Consider the following 24,891-nt stretch of genomic DNA (forward strand, 5'->3'; position numbering starts at 1 on the left):
TTAGTGAAAAAGAAAGACAACACCATGAGAATGTGTGTAGACTACAGGAAGGTCAACCGTATCACACACAAAGATGCGTACCCGTTACCAAGGATAGAAGAGTCCTTAGCTGCATTAAAATCTGCTAACTTCTTCTCTACTTTGGATCTCACTAGCGGGTACTGGCAGGTTCCTGTAGCAGAGGCGGACCGGGAGAAGACCGCATTCACCACCCCGATGGGACTCAGCGAATTTAACTGTATGCCGTTCGGGCTCTGCAACGCGCCAGGAACCTTCCAACGGTTGATGGAATGCTGTCTGGGACACCGGAACTTCGAGACGGTCCTATTATACCTGGACGACGTCATCATCTATTCCAAGACCTATGAGGACCATCTGGAACACCTGGCAGAAGTGTTTGAAGCCCTGGCAAACTATGGCCTAAAGGTAAAACCCTCAAAGTGTCATCTACTGAAGCCAAAGGTACAGTACCTGGGACACGTGGTGAGTGCTGACGGAGTGGCCCCCGACCCTGACAAGATCACCGTGATTAAGGACTGGCCAAGACCATCCAGCATAAAGGAAGTGCGGCAGTTCCTCGGGCTGATAGGCTACTACCGAAGATTCATTCCCGGTTTTACCAAGAAGGCAGCTCCTATGCAGGACCTCCTGATAGGCCAGTCCAGGAAGGCCAAAAACCAGAAGCGACCCTTCAAATGGGAAAAGCTGGAAGAGGAGTCCTTCTGCCAGCTGAAGATGGCCCTCACGGGGGATGAAATCCTGGCGTACCCTGATTACAGCCAGCCCTTTATCCTCCACACGGACGCAAGCAACATCGGGCTAGGGGCCGTACTGTCGCAGATCCAGCAGGGGAGAGAACGGTTAATTGCTTACGCCAGCCGAAAACTGCGACCCACGGAAAGAAACCCTGAGAATTACAGCTCGTTCAAGCTAGAGTTCCTGGCAGTGGTGTGGGCAGTAACCGAACGTTTCAAGCATTACCTTGCCTCTTCCAGGTTCACCGTGTACACGGACAACAATCCGTTGACACACCTGGACACTGCAAGACTGGGTGCCCTGGAGCAAATATGGATGGCCCGCCTGTCCAATTTTGAGTTCACGATCAAATACCGGGCAGGACGCTCCAATACCAACGCAGACGCCCTGTCCAGAATGCCAAACCTACCGGAAGAAGGGGAAGATCCAGAAGAATTGGAAGAGATCGAACTCCCTGCATTCCACCGTCATGGGATTACCCAGTATTCCCACCGTGTGAGGGGCCAGCGATCCGCTACGTTCAACCCCTTACCCCACTACAACTGGGCGGAGACGCAAGACAGTGACCCCGCAGTCCGTCTGGTGAAGGAGATGCTGACCCAGGCTGACGCCCGAATGGACCCAGACGCTCCGGAAGAGACCAAGCAACTGTGGACGGAGAAAAGCAGACTGTTTCTCTACAAGGAGAAGTTGTGCCGCAGAATGGTCAATTCCCGGACACATGAACTGATCTGGCAGGTGGTGGTACCGAGACGGGACGCAGCTATGGTGCTGGAGGCCTACCACAATGGGGCAGGGCAATTCGGATGGAAGAAGCTGGAGTTCCTGCTGCGTGAACGGTTCTACTGGATAGGCATGAGAGGAGCCATTGAGAGATGGTGTAGAGACTGTGGCCCGTGCAATCTAAGAAGGGACCGTGCCAGCCAGAGGACTCCCCTGCAGCACATCATCACCAGGCAGCCGTTGGAACTGGTCACTCTGGACCATGTTAAACTGGCTCCAAGCAGAAGCGGGTATGTCTACGCCCTAACCATCGTGGATCACTACTCCCGATTCCTAGTGGTGGTCCCCGTCAAAGACTTAACAGCACAAACAGCAGCTAGAGCCTTCCAGCTGCACTTCTGCTGCCCACACGGGTACCTGGACCAAGTGCTGACGGACCAAGGACCAGCCTTCGAAGCGGAGGTCTTCCAGGAGTTCTGCAACCTGTATGGCTGCAAGAAGATAAGAACAACACCCTATCACCCCCAAACCAATGGACTCTGCGAGAAGATGAACCAGGTGGTGATAGATCTGCTAAAAACATTGCCCCTGGAAGAACGCAGTCTGTGGCCTGAGAAACTGCCCGATCTGGTGGACCTGTATAACCACATCCCGGTAGGTTCCACCAACTGTACCCCGGCTTACCTAATGCGAGCAAGACCTGGTAAGCTGCCTGTTGACCTGGATATGGGAGTCCTGATACCCGAGGACACCTCGCCAGAGACAGACTGGGATACAGAACGGCAGCAGCAGTACCGGAAAGTACAGGAGAGCGTCGAGCGAAGTCTCTGTCAATCAAGAGAAAGACAGGAGAGGACTTATAACCAACATGCTCCCGCTGTTCCCCTGGTATCTGGAGAGCAGGTCTTGAAAAGAAAAAGGCGGCTCCATAAGTTGGACGACCAGTGGGAAAAGGACCCGTACACCGTACTGCCCTCAAGCCACAATAATCCAAAGGTGTACGTCATCAGCAAGGATGGAGGAGAGACCACAGTCACTGTCTCCAGAGACCACCTGAAGAAGGGCCCCGAGAAGTTGCAAAGCACGGATGAAGATCAGGAAGACCCTTAACCCGTAGAGGAAAAAGAGGAAATGATCAGCACCGTACTCGGAGACTTTCCCCGGTCCTGGACACAAGTAAACAACGCTATCGTGGTGCCCGTCCTCACCTTTCTCCAGCCAGCCCCTCAAGTGCCTACAGAAGACCAGGTAGAGCTGGAAGAGCAGCCGGCCCAGGAGGCAGAAAAGTCCACACCAGCAGCGCAGGAGAATCAACCCTCTGCTAGTAGTGAGCCTGCCGTGCCCCTAGTGAGCCAAAGAGTGTGCAGACAGCTGCCCAGCTTACCCATAACACCTCCTACACCCTGTAGTGCAGGACCAGATAGTGAGCTCCGTAGTAGTGTTGAGCCACCTCCGTAGTGTTCGAGTTCGGTTCGGTTCGTCGAACACCCGTGTGTTCGCCGAACTGTTCGTCGAACTGTTCGTCGAACACCTTCGAACACCGTTAAAACCAATGGCAGGCAAACAAAAACACATAGAAACACATAGAAAACACCTTCAAAGGTGTTCAAAAGCTGACAAACTGCTCAGAAGACACAACTAACACATGGAAAAGTGACAAGTACATATAGTCATGAGAAAAGAAAAGAGGTGGAGGAGTAAAAGGAGGGGGAGACACAGATATAGGCATGTCATGCCCTTCTAAAATCCAAAAAGTGAGAAGCCGACACGTTCAGTCCGCTCCTGCCCGTGCCACCTCCGTGTCGCTGGGTTTATGCCAGAGCCGCGGTGAACCCAGACGGCGAGCCACTCTCTCCCAATACTGGTGCCTGTCCGCTGGTGGGTCGAGCGAGCCCCCCTGTGGTGGAGGCAGCTCTAAGCTTTTTAATTTAAATTGTCTCTCTAATTTGAATGAATACACTTTAAATCCATTTACAAGGATCTATTGGAGGGCAAGTCTCATGCCAGCAGCCGCGTAATTCCAGCTCCAGTAGCATCCACTAAAGCTGCTGCAGTTAAAAAGCTTTTATAAGGATCGAGCTCGGCTGTCCACCGCAAGGCATCCTACTGCCAGACCCAGCCCCTATGCCTTGGGGTGCCTCCTGATGCTCTTCACTGAGTATCCCGTGGTCCCGAAGCATTTCCTTTGAAAAAATTAAGTGTCCAAACTACAGGTGGTGTAGCTTGCTTAACAGCCGGGATAATCCGCTGACTAGCAGACACTGCTACTAGGCACAAAGTATTTCCTGGGCTATATGCAGTTAAAAATTTGTAATTAGATACTCTCGTTGGATGCTGAGAAAGCATTCCATAGAGTCTCCTGGCACGCCATATATGATTCTCTTAAAAAGCTTGGGGTAGGGGTCTAGGGGACCCTTTTATAGCCAAAATCACGGCCCTGTATCGCAATACGTCACCTAGGCTGAAGATAAATGGAACTGTAGCACCCTGAGGGCTCGGTTGCTACAGAGGTATTGCACCTCACCCAGAGGTGTGATATCTCACTCTCAGGTAAGGATGGAGTGTGGATCAGGACCCGACACCTGCATGCATTACACCACATTGCCGTGGGGCAGGGTGACCAATATGCCCCTGAGATGGGCACGACACTCCCTGTCCCTGGCTGGAGTGGGGGGAGGGAACACTGAGGAAGGGGAACCCTGTAGTGCAGGAGCAGGGAGGAAGCAGTTCCTGGGTGCATTGAGAAGGGAGTATAAAAGGTGGGCACCATCTTAGTTCAGTGCAGAGAAGTCTGAGCAGAAGTGGCAGGGAGCAGGGGCTCTGCATGAGCTCTGCTCCGGAGGCGGGCCTAGTAACAGAGGCCCAGGCCTGGAAGAGGGAGAAGGAAGGAAGAGGAGCGCAGAAGGCTCCAGGAACGAGGAACGAAGTGATCCCAGGGGTGCGGACGGGCGAGTCGCCACCGCACGCCCGAATCCACCTGCATGGAGGGGTCAGGCCAAAGGGGGAGACCGGTCCCCGAAACTAGTGGAGGCAGGAAACGACCCTCAGCTAGAAACCGGAGGCTGTGACATTTTATGTGGCGCAGCCCCTCGCTACACCCGCTAGGAGGGCAGCACATAGGGTCAGGGAAACTGGCGCCAAGTTTACCAAGAGGAGGCCCGAGGCAGCCGGACAGAAGGGTTGGTAAGAAAGGCCAGACAAAGGACACACAAAGGGGGTCCTGTGAAGCGCTCCAAAGTTATCTGGGAGTTGTCTGAGCCCCTCACCTGGTGAGCACAGTATGACGTGGGCAGCCGTTACCTGCAGACGTGGTCTGGATAATAAGAACTGTGAGTAAAGGCCCTGGACTGCATCACTGACTCCGTGTTGTTACTGCTGCTGCCCTGCACCATCACCCCCATCCTCCGCATACACTGCCCTGAGGCTATACTCCTCCCGTGGGGAGTTATGCTACGCTCTGCTGCACCCACAACACCAGCCTCAGCGGTCTGCCCTGCAGCGGCGGTTCACTCTGACCGCAATCCACGGGTGGCGTAGTCGGACATTTAAACATCAAAACCACATAAATAGTTCCGCCACTGGTTTGACCACCCTGAGCCACGGAACCGGGTCGCCGCCACGAAGACTACAACCACCAGCATCCACCAAAAAGGGTCCGGCTCCGGGTGTCCCAAGGCCCAGGGGGTGCATCAGAACATTTTCATCACCTTTCACAATCACCAATGGGACAAGGCAGGGATGTCCTCTGTCCCCTCTCTTATACATCCTAGTGACGGAGCACCTGCTCTCATCAATTCGCCATAACCCCAATATTAGGTGGATTGAGGTGGGAGGCACCGAGTACAAGTGCTCTCTATTTTCTGATGATGTACTAGTATATATCACTCAATCACATATATCCATCCATGCTGTTATGGCTGAAATAGATCACTTTGTTACATGGTCAAATTTTAAAATCAATGCAGCGAAGTCTGAGGCCCTCGATGTCTCCCTCCCCAAATCCATATAGGATTCCATCCAGTCCAACTTTCCCTTTGCCTGGCCCTCACAGGGTATCAAATACTTAGGAATTCCTATTCATAGAGACCTCTCCCATCTATGTTATCTTACTTTTGGGCCCTTTATTGAACAACTCCATACAGACCACTGTTGGCAAGTTAGAACTGTAAGATTCACTACGTGAACCACTGGTGTTTTGTGGAAAAGCACATGTACACTGTGTTCCAAATTATTATGCAAAAAGTGTTTAGGAGTGATAAGGGAAGAATTTGTTTGTTTGTCAGTTAAACTCATTGATGGTGATGTGTGTCAGGGCTCTTTATATCACTGTAAGCAATTGCAGACACCTGTGCTAATTAGTTTGGCAGGTGTGTCCAATGAAAGGCAAGACTAATTAAGAAGGCTGTCTCACATTATTAAGCAGCCTACATTTTCTGCCAAAATGGGAAAGAAAAAGGATGTGTCGGCTGCTGAGAAGCAACAAATTGTGGAGTGTTTAGGTCAAGGCATGACTACAATCAACATTGTGCGATGATCAGGATGAAGTGTCTTGGCAATCAAGAAGTATGTAGCTGATTCACAGTACACACATGTGCGTGCTGATAAGGGCAAATTGAGGACTCTTTCCTACAGGCAATTACGTCAGGTTAAAAGAGCAGCGGCAAAAAAGCCTTGTCATAGCAGCAGACAAGTTTTTGAAGCTGCTTGTGCCTCCAACGTCCCCCGAACAACAAGATGCAGGGTCCTTCAGAGGTTTGCAGCTGTGCATATGCCATCCTGTCGACCTCCTCTATCCACTTCACACAAGCAGAAACGGCTCCAGTGGGCCAAACATTACATGAAGACTGATTTCAAAACTGTTTTGTTCACGGATGAGTGCCGTGCAGCGCTCGATGGTCCAGATGGATGGAGTGGAGGATGGCTGGTTGATGGACACCCCACGCAAACACGGCTACAGCGCCAACAAGGAGGAGGTGGAGTAATATTTTGGGCTGGAATCATGGGGAGAGAGATTGTCGGCCCCTTTAGGATCCCTGAAGGTGCTAAAGATGAACTCCATAATGTATGTGGATTTTCTCAAACAGCACTTCCTGCCATGGTTCAAGAAGAAGAACCATGTATTTCACAGCAAGATCATTTTTTTGCATGATAATGCACCATCTCATGCTGCACATAAAACATCTGCATCTCTGGCTGATATGGGCATAAAAGGGGACAAACTTATGGTGTGACCCCCATGCTCCCCTGACCTCTACCCCATTCAGAACCTCTGGAGCATCATCAAAAGCAGTGTCTATGATGGCGGGAGGCAGTTCACATCTAAGCAACAGCTCTGGGAGGGTATTCTGTCCTCATGCAAAACAATTGAAGCAGAAACCATCCAAAACCTGACAAATTCAATGGACGAGAGAGTTCAGAAGCTCCTTTCGAACAAGGGGTCCTATGTGAAAATGTAACATCACCTAGAATAAAGTTTTGAGTTGAAAACTGTTTGATTTCAGTTTCTAATAACCTGCTAATGCTTATAATTTCAAAAATGACCATTTTTTTGGTCTTTATTAAAATGAAAAGGTTGATCGAAAAGTTTGGGGGATCTAAGAGTGTGGCAACCCAGTAGTCATGATTACTTCGAATTCTGACAATATGAGGGTCATGTTGCAGGTAGTGCAGCAAGAAGGCACTTATGTGTCTTGCGCATCTCGGAGCCCCAAAATTATTTTCCGGGTTAGATGCAGCTACAAATTATTATTAATTTTAAATCTGGTGGAGCTTAGTATAGATGGGCTAATAGGATCAGTGCTGCACACTGCTACAAAGCCAAAATTATTTTCCAGTCAAGATACAGATAAACATGATTAGTAATTTGAAAGCTTAAAACGGTTGGTAGGGTGATTTTAACCAATCATCAAGCTTTTACTCTCCCCAGGATGACACAGGGGTAGAAAAGTCGTTTCGGATCCATGATTTGTTCATCTTTATGAACGTGAGTCTGTCTACATTATCAGTGGAGAGCCGCGTGCGCTTATCTGTCAGCACACCACCAGCAGCGCTGAACACACGTTCAGACAGAACGCTGGCTGCGGGGCATGACAAGATCTCCAAGGCGTAAGTGGCTAGCTCCGGCCATTTATCCAGATTGGAAGCCCAAAAAGAGCAAGGGTCCAGTGACACAGTCATGGCTTCAATGTTTACTTGGAGATACTCCTGTACCATCGTCTCTAGGCGTTGACTATGTGTCAGACTTCTTGTCTCCTGTGGCCTTGCAAAGGATGGGCTAAAAAAGTGGTGAAATGATTCCGCAAAATTGATGTTACCAGCAGATACTGTGGTTCTGTTACGGTTTGAGTGCTGAACACTTGACGGTCCCACGGTTGGCAAGTTGGAACTGTGAGATTCACTACGTGCACCACTGGTGTTTTGTGGAAAAGCACATGTAAGATTCTGCAACAGTCTCTGCTGATACTCCTGCATGCGTGCATCCCTTTCTATGGCAGGAATAATTTCTGCAAATTTACTTTTGTACCGGGGATCTAACAGTGTGGCAACCCAGTAGTTAGGATTATTTCTAATTCTCAAAATTCGAGGGTCATGTTGCAGGTAGTGCAGCAAGAAGGCACTCATGTGTGTTGCGCATCCAGGAGCACCAAGTCCCTGTTGTGTTGGTGGCGAGGTAACAATCATGCTTCCTTCCTCTGTCCTCTCCCCCCAACCTCGCACAACAGAAATGTGATCAAGGTCTCCCTCATCTGATGAGTCTTCCATCAGTTCGTCCTCCACTTCTTCCTGGGCTCCTGCACCTTCCTCACTAGTTTGGCTGCTACCATGCGCCCTGGTAAAACCATCTCCCCCACCCTCACATGCCTGCCGCCTTGGTGCTGCCGACCGTCTGGACCTTGCAGATGTTAGCCCTTCCGCATACAACTCCTCCTCCTCTACTTCCTCCACCTCCTCTTGTGCCACCACCTGACTCCGAATTCTGTTTAACATGTGCTCCAGCATGTAAATCACTGGAATAGTCATGCTGATAATGGCATCGTCAGCACTAAACATCTTCGTCGCCATTTCAAAACTGTGCAGAAGGGTGCATAGGTCCCTGATCTGAGACCACTCCTCCAGCGTGATTTGCCCCACCTCCGGATCTCGTTGGCCCAGGCTATACGTCAGAACGTATTGCACCAGGGCTTGTCGGTGCTGCCACAGTCGCTGCAACATGTGCAGAGTTGAATTCCACCGGGTAGGCACATCGCATTTTAGCCGGTGAAGTGGCAGGCCCAACGACTTCTGTAGAGATGTAAGTTGCTGTGCTGCGGGATGCGAACGGCGGAAGTGAGCACACAGCGACCGTGCCCTCTGCAGAAGGCCATCTAGTCTGGGATAGTGGGCTAAAAATTGCTGGACAACCAGGTTCAACACGTGAGCCATACAAGGCACGTGTGTGACATTGCCCCGGCGAAGGGCCGCACCCAGGTTTGCAGCATTGTCGCACACGGCCTTCCCTGGTTTCAGGTCCAGTGGAGACAACCATTCATGAAATTGGTTCTCCAGAGCTGACCACAACTCCTCAGCTGTGTGACTCACATTTCCCAGACATTTCAAAGTAAAAACCGCCTGATGACGTTGAGCCCTACTGCCAGCATAATAAGGAGGTGTGCAGGATCCCTTCTGCGCAGTTAGAAAGCTTGTGGCATGACCAGACAGGCTTTGGGTGCAGGTGGAAGACCGAGAGGAGGTTGAGGAGGCAGAAGCAGTGGAGGAACTTTGACATAAAGAGGATTGACGCACAACTCGTGGGGACGGCAAGACTTGGACAGCAGCCCCTTGTCCTGCTGTCACCATAGTTACCCAGTGCCCAGTCAGCGACATGTAACGCCCCTGTCCATGCCTACTCGTCCAAGTGTCTGTGGTGAAATGCACCCTGTCACACACAGAGTTTCTCAAAGAAGCGGTGATGTTGTGTGCGACATGCTGGTGGAGCGCAGGCACACCTTTCTTTGAGAAGTAGTGCCGACTGGGCATCTGGTACTGGGGCACTGCGACGGACATAAGGTCTCGAAAATCCTCTGTGTCCACCAGGCAGAAAGGCAGCATTTCTGTAGCCAAGAGCTTGCAGATGGTGAAATTCAACCTCTTAGCTTTCTCATGGCTAGGAGGAAATGGTCTTTTACTTGTCCACATCTGAGGGACCGAGGGCTGGCTATTGTGCTTAGACGGGGTTGATAAGGGTGTCCCCGGCAAACTGCCGGTCTGTGAGGAAGATGCAGGCGGACATGTTAGGTTGCCTTGATCCAAAGGTGGTGCTATCGATGTCGGACAGCGCTCAACACCAGCTGGTGTTACCACCTCCAAAGAAAATGATGACCTGCCAATCACGCTGGCTGTTGCGGGTAAAGAGGTGGCAGGTCTGCGCCCCAAAACAGGTGTGACTGCTGTCCCCCCTGTCACAGAGGATGAAGAGGCCGCGGATGCACAAGATATGGCAGACGGTGGTTGGCCCGGCCGGCTAGGCCGCATTGTAGCACACTGAGCTTCCCACTGCAACTTATGCTTCATGTCCATGTGCCGGTTCATGCATGAAGTACTCAAACTATGTATTTTTTGGCCTCTACTTAGCTTTTGCTGACAAATGTTACAGATAACACGAGTTGGGTCATCTTTATCGATCTGAAAAAATGCCCAGGCTATGCAAGGCTTAGCACCCATGCGACCTGAAGAGCCACCACGAATTGTGGTGAGAGGCAGAGTTGTGTTTGAGGATGCAGTTGTTGACGTGCTTCCAGTACTACGTCTCTGTCCAGGAAGGCGCAACCTGACCTCGTCGTCACTAGCATCTTCCTTCACCTCCTCTGCTGACCTCATCTCTTGGCTGACTGTGGGTTGACAGTAAGTGGGATCTCCAACCTCATCATCATCACCCTGTGCGTTATCACACCCGTCGTCCTCAGAGCCAACCTGTTCCTGCCCTGACAAAAAACTAAAGTTGTCGCTCCAATCAGGTATTTGAGTCTCATCATCGTCTTCCTCATTGTCTCCACCAACAGGAGTTACAGTTTGGGAATGAGGGTCTACATTATGGTCAGAACCTTCTGCGTCTGGTCCTGGATCCGATTCATAAAGATTCTGGGCATCAGTGCAGATCATTTCCTCGTCTGGATTCACAGAAGCGCTGGAGTCGACCTCTGATTCCCAGGCTATAGTATGAGTAAACAGCTCTGCAGACTCAACCATCTGTTCTACCTCATACTCAGACGGGCAGCTGGAGATTTGGGAGCTGTGAGTAGTGTTGAGCCACCCCCGTAGTGTTCGAGTTCGGTTCGGTTCGTCGAACACCCGTGTGTTCGCCGAACTGTTCGTCGAACTGTTCGTCGAACACCTTCGAACACCGTTAAAACCAATGGCAGGCAAACAAAAACACATAGAAACACATAGAAAACACCTTCAAAGGTGTCCAAAAGCTGACAAACTGCTCAGAAGACATAACTAACACATGGAAAAGTGACAAGTACATATAGTCATGCGAAAATAAAAGAGGTGGAGGAGTAAAAGGAGGGGGAGACACAGATATAGGCATGTCATGCCCTTCTAAAATCCAAAAAGTGAGAAGCCGACACGGCCAGTCCGCTCCTGCCCGTGCCACCTCCGTGTCGCCGGGTTTGTGCCAGAGCCGCGGTGAACCCTGACGGCCAGCCCCCCTCTCCCAATACTGGTGCCTGTCCGCTGGTGGGTCGAGCGAGCCCCCCTGTGGTGGAGGCAGCTCTAAGCTTTTTAATTTAAATTGTCTCTCTAATTTGAATGAATACACTTTAAATCCATTTACAAGGATCTATTGGAGGGCAAGTCTCATGCCAGCAGCCGCGGTAATTCCAGCTCCAGTAGCGTCCACTAAAGCTGCTGCAGTTAAAAATCTTTTATAAGGATCGAGCTCGGCTGTCCACCGCAAGGCATCCTACTGCCAGTCCCAGCCCCTATGCCTTGGGGTGCCTCCTGATGCTCTTCACTAAGTATCCCATGGTCCCGAAGCATTTCCTTTGAAAAAATTAAGTGTCTAAACTACAGGTGGTGCAGCTTGCTTAACAGCCGGGATAATCCGCTCACTAGCAGACACTGCTACTAGGCACAAAGTATTTCCTGGGCTAGATGCAGTTAAAAATTTGTAATTAGATACTCTCGTTGGATGCTGAGAAAGCATTCCATAGAGTCTCCTGGCACGCCATATATGATTCTCTTAAAAAGCTTGGGGTAGGGGTCTAGGGGACCCTTTTATAGCCAAAATCACGGCCCTGTATCGCAATACGTCACCTAGGCTGAAGATAAATGGAACTGTAGCACCCTGAGGGCTCGGTTGCTACAGACGTATTGCACCTCACCCAGAGGTGTGATATCTCACTCTCAGGTAAGGATGGAGTGTGGATCAGGACCCGACACCTGCATGCATTACACCACATTGCCGTGGGGCAGGGCGACCAATATGCCCCTGAGATGGGCACGACAGTCCCTGTCCCTGGCTGGAGTGGGGGGAGGGAACACTGAGGAAGGGGAACCCTGTAGTGCAGGAGCAGGGAGGAAGCAGTTCCTGGGTGCATTGAGAAGGGAGTATAAAAGGTGGGCACCATCTTAGTTCAGTGCAGAGAAGTCTGAGCAGAAGTGGCAGGGAGCAGGGGCTCTGCATGAGCTCTGCTCCGGAGGCGGGCCTAGTAACAGAGGCCCAGGCCTGGAAGAGGGAGAAGGAAGGAAGAGGACCGGAGAAGGCTCCAGGAACGAAGAATGAAGGGATCCCAGGGGTGCGGACGGGCGAGTCGCCACCGCACGCCCGAATCCACCTGCGTGGAGGGGTCAGGCCAAAGGGGGAGACCGGTCCCCGAAACTAGTGGAGGCAGGAAACGACCCTCAGCTAGAAACCGGAGGCTCTGACATTTTATGTGGCGCAGCCCCTCGCTACACCCGCTAGGAAGGCACCACATAGGGTCAGGGAAACTGGCGCCAAGTTTACCAAGAGGAGGCCCGAGGCAGCCGGACAGAAGTGTTGGTAAGAAAGGCCAGACAAAGGACACACAAAGGGGGTCCTGTGAAGTGCTCCAAAGTTATCTGGGAGTTGTCTGAGCCCCTCACCTGGTGAGCACAGTACGACGTGGGCAGCCGTTACCTGCAGACGTGGTCTGGATAATAAGAACTGTGAGTAAAGGCCCTGAACTGCATCACTGACTCCGTGTCGTTACTGCTGCTGCCCTGCACCATCACCCCCATCCTCCGCATACACTGCCCTGAGGCTATACTCCTCCCGTGGGGAGTTATGCTACGCTCTGCTGCACCCACAACACCAGCCTCAGTGGTCTGCCCTGTAGCGGCGGTTCACTCTGACCGCAATCCACGGGTGGCGTAGTCGGACATTTAAACATGAAAACCACATAAATAGTTCCGCCACTGGTTTGACCGCCCTGAGCCACGGAACTGGGTCGCCGCCACGAAGACTACAACCACCAGCATCCACCAAAAAGGGTCCGGCTCCGGGTGTCCCAAGGCCCAGGGGGTGCGTCAGAACATTTTCATCACCTTTCACAATCACCAATGGGACAAGGCAGGGATGTCCTCTGTCCCCTCTCTTATACATCCTAGTGACGGAGCACCTGCTCTCATCAATTCGCCATAACCCCAATATTAGGTGGATTGAGGTGGGAGGCACCGAGTACAAGTGCTCTCTATTTGCTGATGATGTCCTAGTATATATCACTCAATCACATATATCCATCCATGCTGTTATGGCTGAAATAGATCACTTTGTTACATGGTAAAATTTTAAAATCAATGCAGCGAAGTCTGAGGCCCTCGATGTCTCCCTCCCCAAATCCATATAGGATTCCATCCAGTCCAACTTTCCCTTTGCCTGGCCCTCACAGGGTATCAAATACTTAGGAATTCCTATTCATAGAGACCTCTCCCATCTATGTTATCTTAATTTTGGGGCCTTTATTGAACAACTCCATACAGACCACGGTTGGCAAGTTAGAACTGTAAGATTCACTACGTGAACCACTGGTGTTTTGTGGCAAAGCACATGTACACTGCGTTCCAAATTATTATACAAAAAGTGTTTAGGAGTGATAAGGGAAGAATTTGTTTGTTTGTCAGTTAAACTCATTGATGGTGATGTGTGTCAGGGCTCTTTATATCACTGTAAGCAATTGCAGACACCTGTGCTAATTAGTTTGGCAGGTGTGTCCAATGAAAGGCAAGACTACTTAAGAAGGCTCTCTCACATTATTAAGCAGCCTACATTTTCTGCCAAAATGGGAAAGAAAAAGGATGTGTCGGCTGCTGAGAAGCAACAAATTGTGGAGTGTTTAGGTCAAGGCATGACTACAATCAACATTGTGCGATGATCAGGATGAAGTGTCTTGGCAATCAAGAAGTATGTAGCTGATTCACAGTACACACGTGTGCGTGCTGATAAGGGCAAATTGAGGACTCTTTCCTACAGGCAATTACGTCAGGTTGAAAGAGCAGCGGCAAAAAAGCCTTGTCATAGCAGCAGACAAGTTTTTGAAGCTGCTTGTGCCTCCAACGTCCCCCGAACAACAAGATGCAGGGTCCTTCAGAGGTTTGCAGCTGTGCATGCGCCATCCTGTCGACCTCCTCTATCCACTTCACACAAGCAGAAACGGCTCCAGTGGGCCAAACATTACATGAAGACTGATTTCAAAACTGTTTTGTTCACGGATGAGTGCCGTGCAGCGCTCGATGGTCCAGATGGATGGAGTGGAGGATGGCTGGTTGATGGACACCCCACGCAAACACGGCTACAGCGCCAACAAGGAGGAGGTGGAGTAATGTTTTGGGCTGGAATCATGGGGAGAGAGATTGTCGGCCCCTTTAGGATCCCTGAAGGCGCTAAAGATGAACTCCATAATGTATGTGGATTTTCTCAAACAGCACTTCCTGCCATGGTTCAAGAAGAAGAACCGTGTATTTCACAGCAAGATCATTTTTCTGCATGATAATGCACCATCTCATGCTGCACATAAAACATCTGCATCTCTGGCTGATATGGGCATAAAAGGGGACAAACTTATGGTGTGACCCCCATGCTCCCCTGACCTCTACCCCATTCAGAACCTTTGGAGCATCATTAAAAGGAGTGTCTATGATGGCGGGAGGCAGTTCACATCTAAGCAACAGCTCTGGGAGGGTATTCTGTCCTCATGCAAAACAATTGAAGCAGAAACCATCCAAAACCTGACAAATTCAATGGACGAGAGAGTTCAGAAGCTCCTTTCGAACAAGGGGTCCTATGTGAAAATGTAACATCACCTAGAATAAAGTTTTGAGTTGAAAACTGTTTGATTTCAGTTTCTAACAACCTGCTAATGCTTATAATTTCAAAAATGACCATTTTTTTGGTCTTTATTAAAATGAAAAGGTTGATCGAAAAGTTTGGGGGATCTAAGAGTGTGGCAACCCAGTAGTCATGATTACTTCGAATTCTGACAATATGAGGGTCATGCTGCAGGTAGTGCAGCAAGAAGGCACTTATGTGCCTTGCGCATCTCGGAGCCCCAAAATTATTTTCCGGGCTAGATGCAGCTAAAAATTATTTTTAATTTTAAATCTGGTGAAGCTTTAGTATAGATGGCCTAATAGGATCAGTGCTGCACACTGCTACAAAGCCCAAATTATTTTCCAGTCAAGATACAGATAAACATGATTAGTAATTTGAAAGCTTAAAACGGTTGGTAGGGTGATTTTAACCAATCATCAAGCTTTTACTCTCCCCAGGATGACACAGGGGTAGAAAAGTCGTTTCGGATCCATGATTTGTTCATCTTTATGAACGTGAGTCTGTCTACATTATCAGTGGAGAGCCGCGTGCGCTTATCTGTCAGCACACCACCAGCAGCGCTGAACACACGTTCAGACAGAACGCTGGCTGCGGGGCATGACAAGATCTCCAAGGCGTAAGTGGCTAGCTCCGGCCATTTATCCAGATTGGAAGCCCAAAAAGAGCAAGGGTCCAGTGACACAGTCGTGGCTTCAATGTTTACTTGGAGATACTCCTGTACCATCGTCTCTAGGCGTTGACTATGTGTCAGACTTCTTGTCTCCTGTGGCCTTGCAAAGGATGGGCTAAAAAAGTGGTGAAATGATTCCGCAAAATTGATGTTACCAGCAGATACTGTGGTTCTGTTACGGTTTGAGTGCTGAACACTTGACGGTCCCACGGTTGGCAAGTTGGAACTGTGAGATTCACTACGTGCACCACTGGTATTTTGTGGAAAAGCACATGTAAGATTCTGCAACAGTCTCTGCTGATACTCCTGCATGCGTGCATCCCTTTCTATGGCAGGAATAATTTCTGCAAATTTACTTTTGTACCGGGGATCTAACAGTGTGGCAACCCAGTAGTCAGGATTATTTCTAATTCTCACAATTCGAGGGTCATGTTGCAGGTAGTGCAGCAAGAAGGCACTCATGTGTGTTGCGCATCCAGGAGCACCAAGTCCCTGTTGTGTTGGTGGCGAGGTAACAATCATGCTTCCTTCCTCTGTCCTCTCCCCCCAACCTCGCACAACAGAAATGTGATCAAGGTCTCCCTCATCTGATGAGTCTTCCATCAGTTCGTCCTCCACTTCTTCCTGGGCTCCTGCACCTTCCTCACTAGTTTGGCTGCTACCATGCGCCCTGGTAAAACCATCTCCCCCACCCTCACATGCCTGCCGCCTTGGTGCTGCCGACCGTCTGGACCTTGCAGATGTTAGCCCTTCCGCATACAACTCCTCCTCCTCTACTTCCTCCACCTCCTCTTGTGCCACCACCTGACTCCGAATTCTGTTTAACATGTGCTCCAGCATGTAAATCACCGGAATAGTCATGCTGATAATGGCATCGTCAGCACTAAACATCTTCGTCGCCATTTCAAAACTGTGCAGAAGGGTGCATAGGTCCCTGATCTGAGACCACTCCTCCAGCGTGATTTGCCCCACCTCTGAATCTCGTTGGCCCAGGCTATACGTCAGAACGTATTGCACCAGGGCTTGTAGGTGCTGCCACAGTCGCTGCAACATGTGCAGAGTTGAATTCCACCGGGTAGGCACATCGCATTTTAGCCGGTGAAGTGGCAGGCCCAACGACTTCTGTAGAGATGTAAGTCGCTGAGCTGCGGGATGCGAACGGCGGAAGTGAGCACACAGCGACCGTGCCCTCTGCAGAAGGCCATCTAGTCTGGGATAGTGGGCTAAAAATTGCTGGACAACCAGGTTCAACACGTGAGCCATACAAGGCACGTGTGTGACATTGCCCCGGCGAAGGGCCGCACCCAGGTTTGCAGCATTGTCGCACACGGCCTTCCCTGGTTTCAGGTCCAGTGGAGACAACCATTCATGAAATTGGTTCTCCAGAGCTGACCACAACTCCTCAGCTGTGTGACTCACATTTCCCAGACATTTCAATGTAAAAACCGCCTGATGACGTTGAGCCCTACTGCCAGCATAGTAAGGAGGTGTGCAGGATCCCTTCTGCGCAGTTAGAAAGCTTGTGGCATGACCAGACAGGCTTTGGGTGCAGGTGGAAGACCGAGAGGAGGTTGAGGAGGCAGAAGCAGTGGAGGAACTTTGACATAAAGAGGATTGACGCACAACTCGTGGGGACGGCAAGACTTGGACAGCAGCCCCTTGTCCTGCTGTCACCATAGTTACCCAGTGCCCAGTCAGCGACATGTAACGCCCCTGTCCATGCCTACTCGTCCAAGTGTCTGTGGTGAAATGCACCCTGTCACACACAGAGTTTCTCAAAGAAGCGGTGATGTTGTGTGCGACATGCTGGTGGAGCGCAGGCACACCTTTCTTTGAGAAGTAGTGCCGACTGGGCATCTGGTACTGGGGCACTGCGACGGACATAAGGTCTCGAAAATCCTCTGTGTCCACCAGGCGGAAAGGCAGCATTTCTGTAGCCAAGAGCTTGCAGATGGTGAAATTCAACCTCTTAGCTTTCTCATGGCTAGGAGGAAATGGTCTTTTACTTGTCCACATCTGAGGGACCGAGGGCTGGCTATTGTGCTTAGACGGGGTTGATAAGGGTGTCCCCGGCAAACTGCCGGTCTGTGAGGAAGATGCAGGCGGACATGTTAGGTTGCCTTGATCCAAAGGTGGTGCTATCGATGTCAGACAGCGCTCAACACCAGCTGGTGTTACCACCTCCAAAGAAAATGATGACCTGCCAATCACGCTGGCTGTTGCGGGTAAAGAGGTGGCAGGTCTGCGCCCCAAAACAGGTGTGACTGCTGTCCCCCCAGTCACAGAGGATGAAGAGGCCGCGGATGCACAAGATATGGCAGACGGTGATTGGCCCGGCCGGCTAGGCCGCATTGTAGCACACTGAGCTTCCCACTGCAACTTATGCTTCATGTCCATGTGCCGGTTCATGCATGAAGTACTCAAACTATGTATTTTTTGGCCTCTACTTAGCTTTTGCTGACAAATGTTACAGATAACACGAGTTGGGTCATCTTTATCGATCTGAAAAAATGCCCAGGCTATGCAAGGCTTAGCACCCATGCGACCTGAAGAGCCACCACGACTTGTGGTGAGAGGCAGAGTTGTGTTTGAGGATGCAGTTGTTGACGTGCTTCCAGTACTACGTCTCTGTCCAGGAAGGCGCAACCTGACCTCGTCGTCACTAGCATCTTCCTCCACCTCCTCTGCTGACCTCATCTCTTGGCTGACTGTGGGTTGACAGTAAGTGGGATCTCCGACCTCATCATCATCACCCTGTGCGTTATCACACCCGTCGTCCTCAGAGCCAACCTGTTCCTGCCCTGACAAAAAACTAAAGTTGTCGCTCCAATCAGGTATTTGAGTCTTATCATCGTCTTCCTCATTGTCTCCACCAACAGGAGTTACAGTTTGGGAATGAGGGTCTACATTATGGTCAGAACCTTCTGCGTCTGGTCCTGGATCCGACTCATAAAGATTCTGGGCATCAGTGCAGATCATTTCCTCGTCTGGATTCACAGAAGCGCTGGAGTCGACCTCTGATTCCCAGGCTATAGTATGAGTAAACAGCTCTGCAGACTCAACCATCTGTTCTACCTCATACTCAGACGGGCAGCTGGAGATTTGGGAGCTGTGAGGAAGCAAGTGCGATTTGGGTGACACCTTTGAGGACTGGAGTATTTGTGATGTTGAAGTTGATGTGGAGGAGAGCCCACTTAAAGGAGCACTTGATATCCGTTGAAGCACCTGCTGTTTTTGTGCCTCATCTGGAATTTGTAGCGATTGGCGTGGCCGTAAGAAAGGGATCTTATCACATTGTCCGCTAAAAGAAGTAGACATTTTAGTTTGGCTGGAAGATGGTCTTTCTTCTGCAGATGTTACTGTTGCTTTAACACCTACCCCACGGACACAACCTTTTTTCCCCTTCCCAACACGCCTATTCCCCTTTCCACCAGCAGCAGGCCTTTTTCCACTCATTTTGGTGGTTAACTAATTCACAACTCTGGAGTTGTTTGCACAAAAAAACAATGGATGGTAACCGAGCAGAGCTGAGTGGCCAAACTGTGGTATTAGGCCAAAACTATTGGCTGGGTTAGATGCAGAAAAAAATTATTTTGAATTTGCAACCTGATGGAGGTCAGTATAGATGGACTAATACAAATAGTCCCACACACTGCTAGAAGCCCAAATATTTTTTCAGAGGTACTGTAGATGCAGATAAAAATTATTTTTAATTTGCAACCTGAATGAGGTCAGTATAGATGGACTAATAGACCAAGTCCCACACACTGCTAGAAGCCCAAATATTTTTTCAGAGCTAGATGCAGAAAAAAATTATTTTTAATTTGCAACCTGATGGAGGTCAGTATAGATGGACTAATAGACCAAGTCCCACACACCGCTAGAAGCCCAACTATTTTTTCAGAGCTAGATGCAGAAAAAAATTATATTCAATTTGCAACCTGATGGAGGTCAGTATAGAAGGACTAATAGAACAAGTCCCACACACTGCTAGAAGCCCAAATATTTTTTCAGAGCTAGATGCAGAAAAAAATTATATTCAGTTTGCAACCTGATGGAGGTCAGTATAGATGGACTAATAGAATGATGCTATGCCCAAAAGATTTTACTTCACTAGGTGCAGTAAAAAAATTGGTATTCTATACACAGGTGTTATATCTTGCAACACAGATAGGCTACTCCACTGACTAACACACTCTGCAATAGGCCAAAAAGGATTAGCTTTGCTAGATTCAGCCAAATGCTGTGAAAAAAACTTGCACAGCACTGGCACAGACCTGCCTGGCAAAAACTGATAGGAACTCATGTAACCTAGTCCTGAAAAGGACTCCAATTACAATTAGTCTTTACTCCCACAACCTATCTATTTAAGAGCACAGACCTCCCTGATAAAAGTCGTAGGAAATGCTGTAACCTAGTCCTTAAAAGGACTGCAATCACAACTATTCCCTACTCCCAAGCTATCTGTATATTTGTGCGAAAATTGGCTTGAAATTAACAAGGTATAGCGCACACAGCAACAGCGGTGCCGTCTAACACGCAGCTGCAGCAGTGAGAAAATGGTGGCGACGGGGAAAATGGCTTGGTCTTATAGGGCAAGGACATGTGACATACACTGCCAATGACACATGCCCTTGCTTGTGTGAAAAAAAGCACTTCGCTCCGTGTGTGCGCTGCTGATAGGCTGACAGATTGCACCTCCCCACTGCAAATGCGGGAAAGAGAAAAAAAAATGGAGATCTTCATTGTTCCTGCAGAGATCCATCCCCTGCCCCTCCCCCCACCCCGCTGTACACTCAAACTGCGTATTAACATTAATTTTCATCATTACTGAGAAAAAATCCAGTTATGATTTTGGTGCACGAACAGTTATCGAACATAACCTCGAACAGCCGAATTTTTCTCAAATTGTTCGTGTTCGCCGACCGGCTCGAACACCGCCCAAAACAGCTCGAATTTGAGATTGGCGAACAGTTCGAGTAGAACAACGCTCATCTCTAGCTGTGAGGAAGCAAGTGCGATTGGGGTGACACGTTTGAGGACTGGAGTATTTGTGATGTTGAAGTTGATGTGGAGGAGAGCCCACTTAAAGGAGCACTTGATATCCGTTGAAGCACCTGCTGTTTTTGTGCCTCATCTGGAATTTGTAGCGATTGGCGTAGCCGTAAGAAAGGGATCTTATCACATTGTCCGCTAAAAGAAGTAGACATTTTAGTTTGGCTGGAAGATGGTCTTTCTTCTGCAGATGTTACTGTTGCTTTAACACCTACCCCACGGACACAACCTTTTTTCCCCTTCCCAACACGCCTATTCCCCTTTCCACCAGCAGCAGGCCTTTTTCCACTCATTTTGGTGGTTAACTAATTCACAACTCTGGAGTTGTTTGCACAAAAAAACAATGGATGGGAACCGAGCAGAGCTGAGTGGCCAAACTGTGGTATTAGGCCAAAACTATTGGCTGGGTTAGATGCAGAAAAAAATTATATTCAATTTGCAACCTGATGGAGGTCAGTATAGATGGACTAATAGAGAAAGTCCCACACACAGCTAGAAGCCCAAATATTTTTTCAGAGGTAGATGCAGAAAAAAAATATATTCAGTTTGCAACCTGATGGAGGTCAGTATAGATGGACTAATAGAGAAAGTCCCACACACTGCTAGAAGGCCAAATATTTTTTCAGAGGTAGATGCAGAAAAAAATTATATTCAGTTTGCAACCTGATGGAGGTCAGTATAGATGGACTAATAGAACAAGTCCCACACACAGCTAGAAGCCCAAATATTTTTTCAGAGGTAGATGCAGAAAAAAATTATTTTCAGTTTGCAACCTGATGGAGGTCAGTATAGATGGATTAATAGAACAAGTCCCACACACAGCTAGAAGCCCAATATTTTTTCAGAGGTAGATGCAGAAAAAAAATATATTCAGTTTGCAACCTGATGGAGGTCAGTATAGATGGACTAATAGAGAAAGTCCCACACACTGCTAGAAGGCCAAATATTTTTTCAGAGCTAGATGCAGACAAAAAATTATTTTTAATTTGCAACCTGATGGAGGTCAGTATAGATGGACTAATAGAGAAAGTCCCACACACTGCTAGAAGGCCAAATATTTTTTCTGAGCTGGATGCAGATAAAAAATATTTTTAATTTGCAACCTGATGGAGGTCAGTATACAGTTATATGAAAAAGTTTGGGCACCCCTATTAATCTTAAGCTTAATGTTTTCTTAAAATTGGTGTTTTTGCAACAGCTATTTCAGTTTGATATATGTAATAACTGTTGGACACAGTCATGTTTCTGCCTTGAAATGAGGTTTATTGTACTAACAGAAAAAGTGCAATCTGCATTCAAACAAAATTTGCAGGGTGCATAAGTATGGGCACCCTTATCATTTTCTTGTTTTAAATACTCCTACCTACTTTTTACTGACTTACTAAAGCACTTGTTTTGGTTTTGCAACCTCATTGAGCTTAGAACTTCATAGCCAGGTGTATGCAATCATGAGAAAAGCTACTTAAAGTGGCCACTTGCAAGTTGTTCTCCTGTTTGAATCTCCTCTGAAGAGTGGCATCATGGGCTCTTCAAAACAACTGTCAAATGATCTGAAAAGAAAGATTATTCAACATAGTTGTTCAGGGGAAGGATACAAAAAGCTGTCTCAGAGATTTAACTTGTCAGTTTCCACTGTGAGGAACATAGTAAGGAAATGGAAGAACACAGGGACAGTTCTTGTTAAGGCCAGAAGTGGCAGGCCAAGAAAAACATCAGAAAGGCAGAGAAGAAGAATGGTGAGATCAGTCAAGGACAATCCTCAGACCACATCCAGAGAGCTGCAGCATCAACTTGCTGCAGATGGTGTCACTGCGCATCGGTCAACTATACAACGCACTTTGCACAAGGAGAAGCTGTATGGGAGAGTGATGCGAAAGAAGCCGTTAATGCAAGCACGCCACAAACAGAGTCGGCTGAGGTATGCAAAAGCACATTTGGAGAAGCCAATTTCTTTTTGGAAGAAGGTCCTGTGGACTGATGAAACCAAGATTGAGTTTTTTGGTCATACAAAAAGGCGTTATGCATGGCGGCAAAAAAACACAGCATTCCAAGAAAAACACTTGCTACCCACAGTAAAATTTGGTGGAGGTTCCATCATGCTTTGGGGCTGTGTGGCCAATGCCGGCACCGGGAATCTTGTTAAAGTTGAGGGACGCATGGATTCCATTCAGTATCAGCAGATTCTTGACAATAATGTACAAGAATCAGTGATAAAGTTGAAGTTACGCAGGGGATGGATCTTTCAGCAAGACAATGATCCAAAACACCACTCCAAATCTACTCAGGCATTCATGCAGAGGAACAATTACAATGTTCTGGAATGGCCATCCCAGTCCCCAGACCTGAATATCATTGAACATCTGTGGGATCATTTGAAGAGGGCTGTCCATGCTCGGCGACCATCAAACTTAACTGAACTGGAATTGTTCTGTAAAGAGGAATGGTCAAAAATACCTTCATCCAGGATCCAGGAACTCATTAAAAGCTACAGGAAGCGACTAGAGGCTGTTATTTTTGCAAAAGGAGGATCTACTAAATATTATTGTCACTTTTCTGGTGAGGTGCCCATACTTATGCACCTGTCAAATTTTGTTTGAATGCAGATTGCACATTTTCTGTTAGTACAATAAACCTCATTTCAAGGCAGAAACATTACTGTGTCCAACAGTTATTACATATATCAAACTGAAATAGCTGTTGCAAAAACACCAATTTTTATAAAACATTAAGCTTAAGATTAATAGGGGTGCCCAAACTTTTTCATATAACTGTAGATGGACTAATAGAGAAAGTCCCACACACTGCTAGAAGGCCAAATATTTTTTCAGAGCTAGATGCAGAAAAAAATTATATTCAGTTTGCAACCTGATGGAGGTCAGTATAGATGGACTAATAGAACAAGTCCCACACACAGCTAGAAGCCCAATATTTTTTCAGAGGTAGATGCAGAAAAAAAATATATTCAGTTTGCAACCGGATGGAGGTCAGTATAGATGGACTAATAGAGAAAGTCCCACACACTGCTAGAAGGCCAAATATTTTTTCAGAGCTAGATGCAGACAAAAAATTATTTTTAATTTGCAACCTGATGGAGGTCAGTATAGATGGACTAATAGAGAAAGTCCCACACACAGCTAGAAGCCCAAATATTTTTTCAGAGCTAGATGCAGAAAAAAATTATATTCAGTTTGCAACCTGATGGAGGTCAGTATAGATGGACTAATAGAACAAGTCCCACACACAGCTAGAAGCCCAAATATTTTTTCAGAGGTAGATGCAGAAAAAAATTATATTCAGTTTGCAACCTGATGGAGGTCTGTATAGATGGATTAATAGAACAAGTCCCACACACAGCTAGAAGCACAATATTTTTTCAGAGGTAGATGCAGAAAAAAAATATATTCAGTTTGCAACCTGATGGAGGTCAGTATAGATGGACTAATAGAGAAAGTCCCACACACTGCTAGAAGGCCAAATATTTTTTCAGAGCTAGATGCAGACAAAAAATTATTTTTAATTTGCAACCTGATGGAGGTCAGTATAGATGGACTAATAGAGAAAGTCCCACACACTGCTAGAAGGCCAAATATTTTTTCAGAGCTGGATGCAGATAAAAATTATTTTTAATTTGCAACCTGATGGAGGTCAGTATAGATGGACTAATAGAGAAAGTCCCACACACTGCTAGAAGGCCAAATATTTTTTCAGAGCTAGATGCAGAAAAAAATTATATTCAGTTTGCAACCTGATGGAGGTCAGTATAGATGGACTAATAGAACAAGTCCCACACACAGCTAGAAGCCCAAATATTTTTTCAGAGGTAGATGCAGAAAAAAATTATATTCAGTTTGCAACCTGATGGAGGTCTGTATAGATGGATTAATAGAACAAGTCCCACACACAGCTAGAAGCCCAATATTTTTTCAGAGGTAGATGCAAAAAAAAAATATATTCAGTTTGCAACCTGATGGAGGTCAGTATAGATGGACTAATAGAGAAAGTTCCACACACTGCTAGAAGGCCAAATATTTTTTCAGAGCTAGATGCAGAAAAAAATTATATTCAGTTTGCAACCTGATGGAGGTCAGTATAGATGGACTAATAGAACAAGTCCCACACACTGCTAGAAGCCCAAATATTTTTTCAGAGCTAGATGCAGAAAAAAATTATATTCAATTTGCAACCTGATGGAGGTCAGTATAGATGGACTAATAGAATGATGCTATGCCCAAAAGATTTTACTTCACTAGGTGTAGTAAAAAAATTGGTATTCTATACATAGGTGGTATATCTTGCAACACAGATAGGCTACTCCACTGACTAACACACTCTGCAATAGGCCAAAAAGGATTAGCTT

Source organism: Phyllobates terribilis, unplaced genomic scaffold (assembly GCF_046119375.1).
Source record: "Phyllobates terribilis strain yellow unplaced genomic scaffold, ASM4611937v1 Scaffold_1__5_contigs__length_1240528914, whole genome shotgun sequence".
In the NCBI taxonomy this organism is placed as follows: Eukaryota; Metazoa; Chordata; class Amphibia; order Anura; family Dendrobatidae; genus Phyllobates; species Phyllobates terribilis.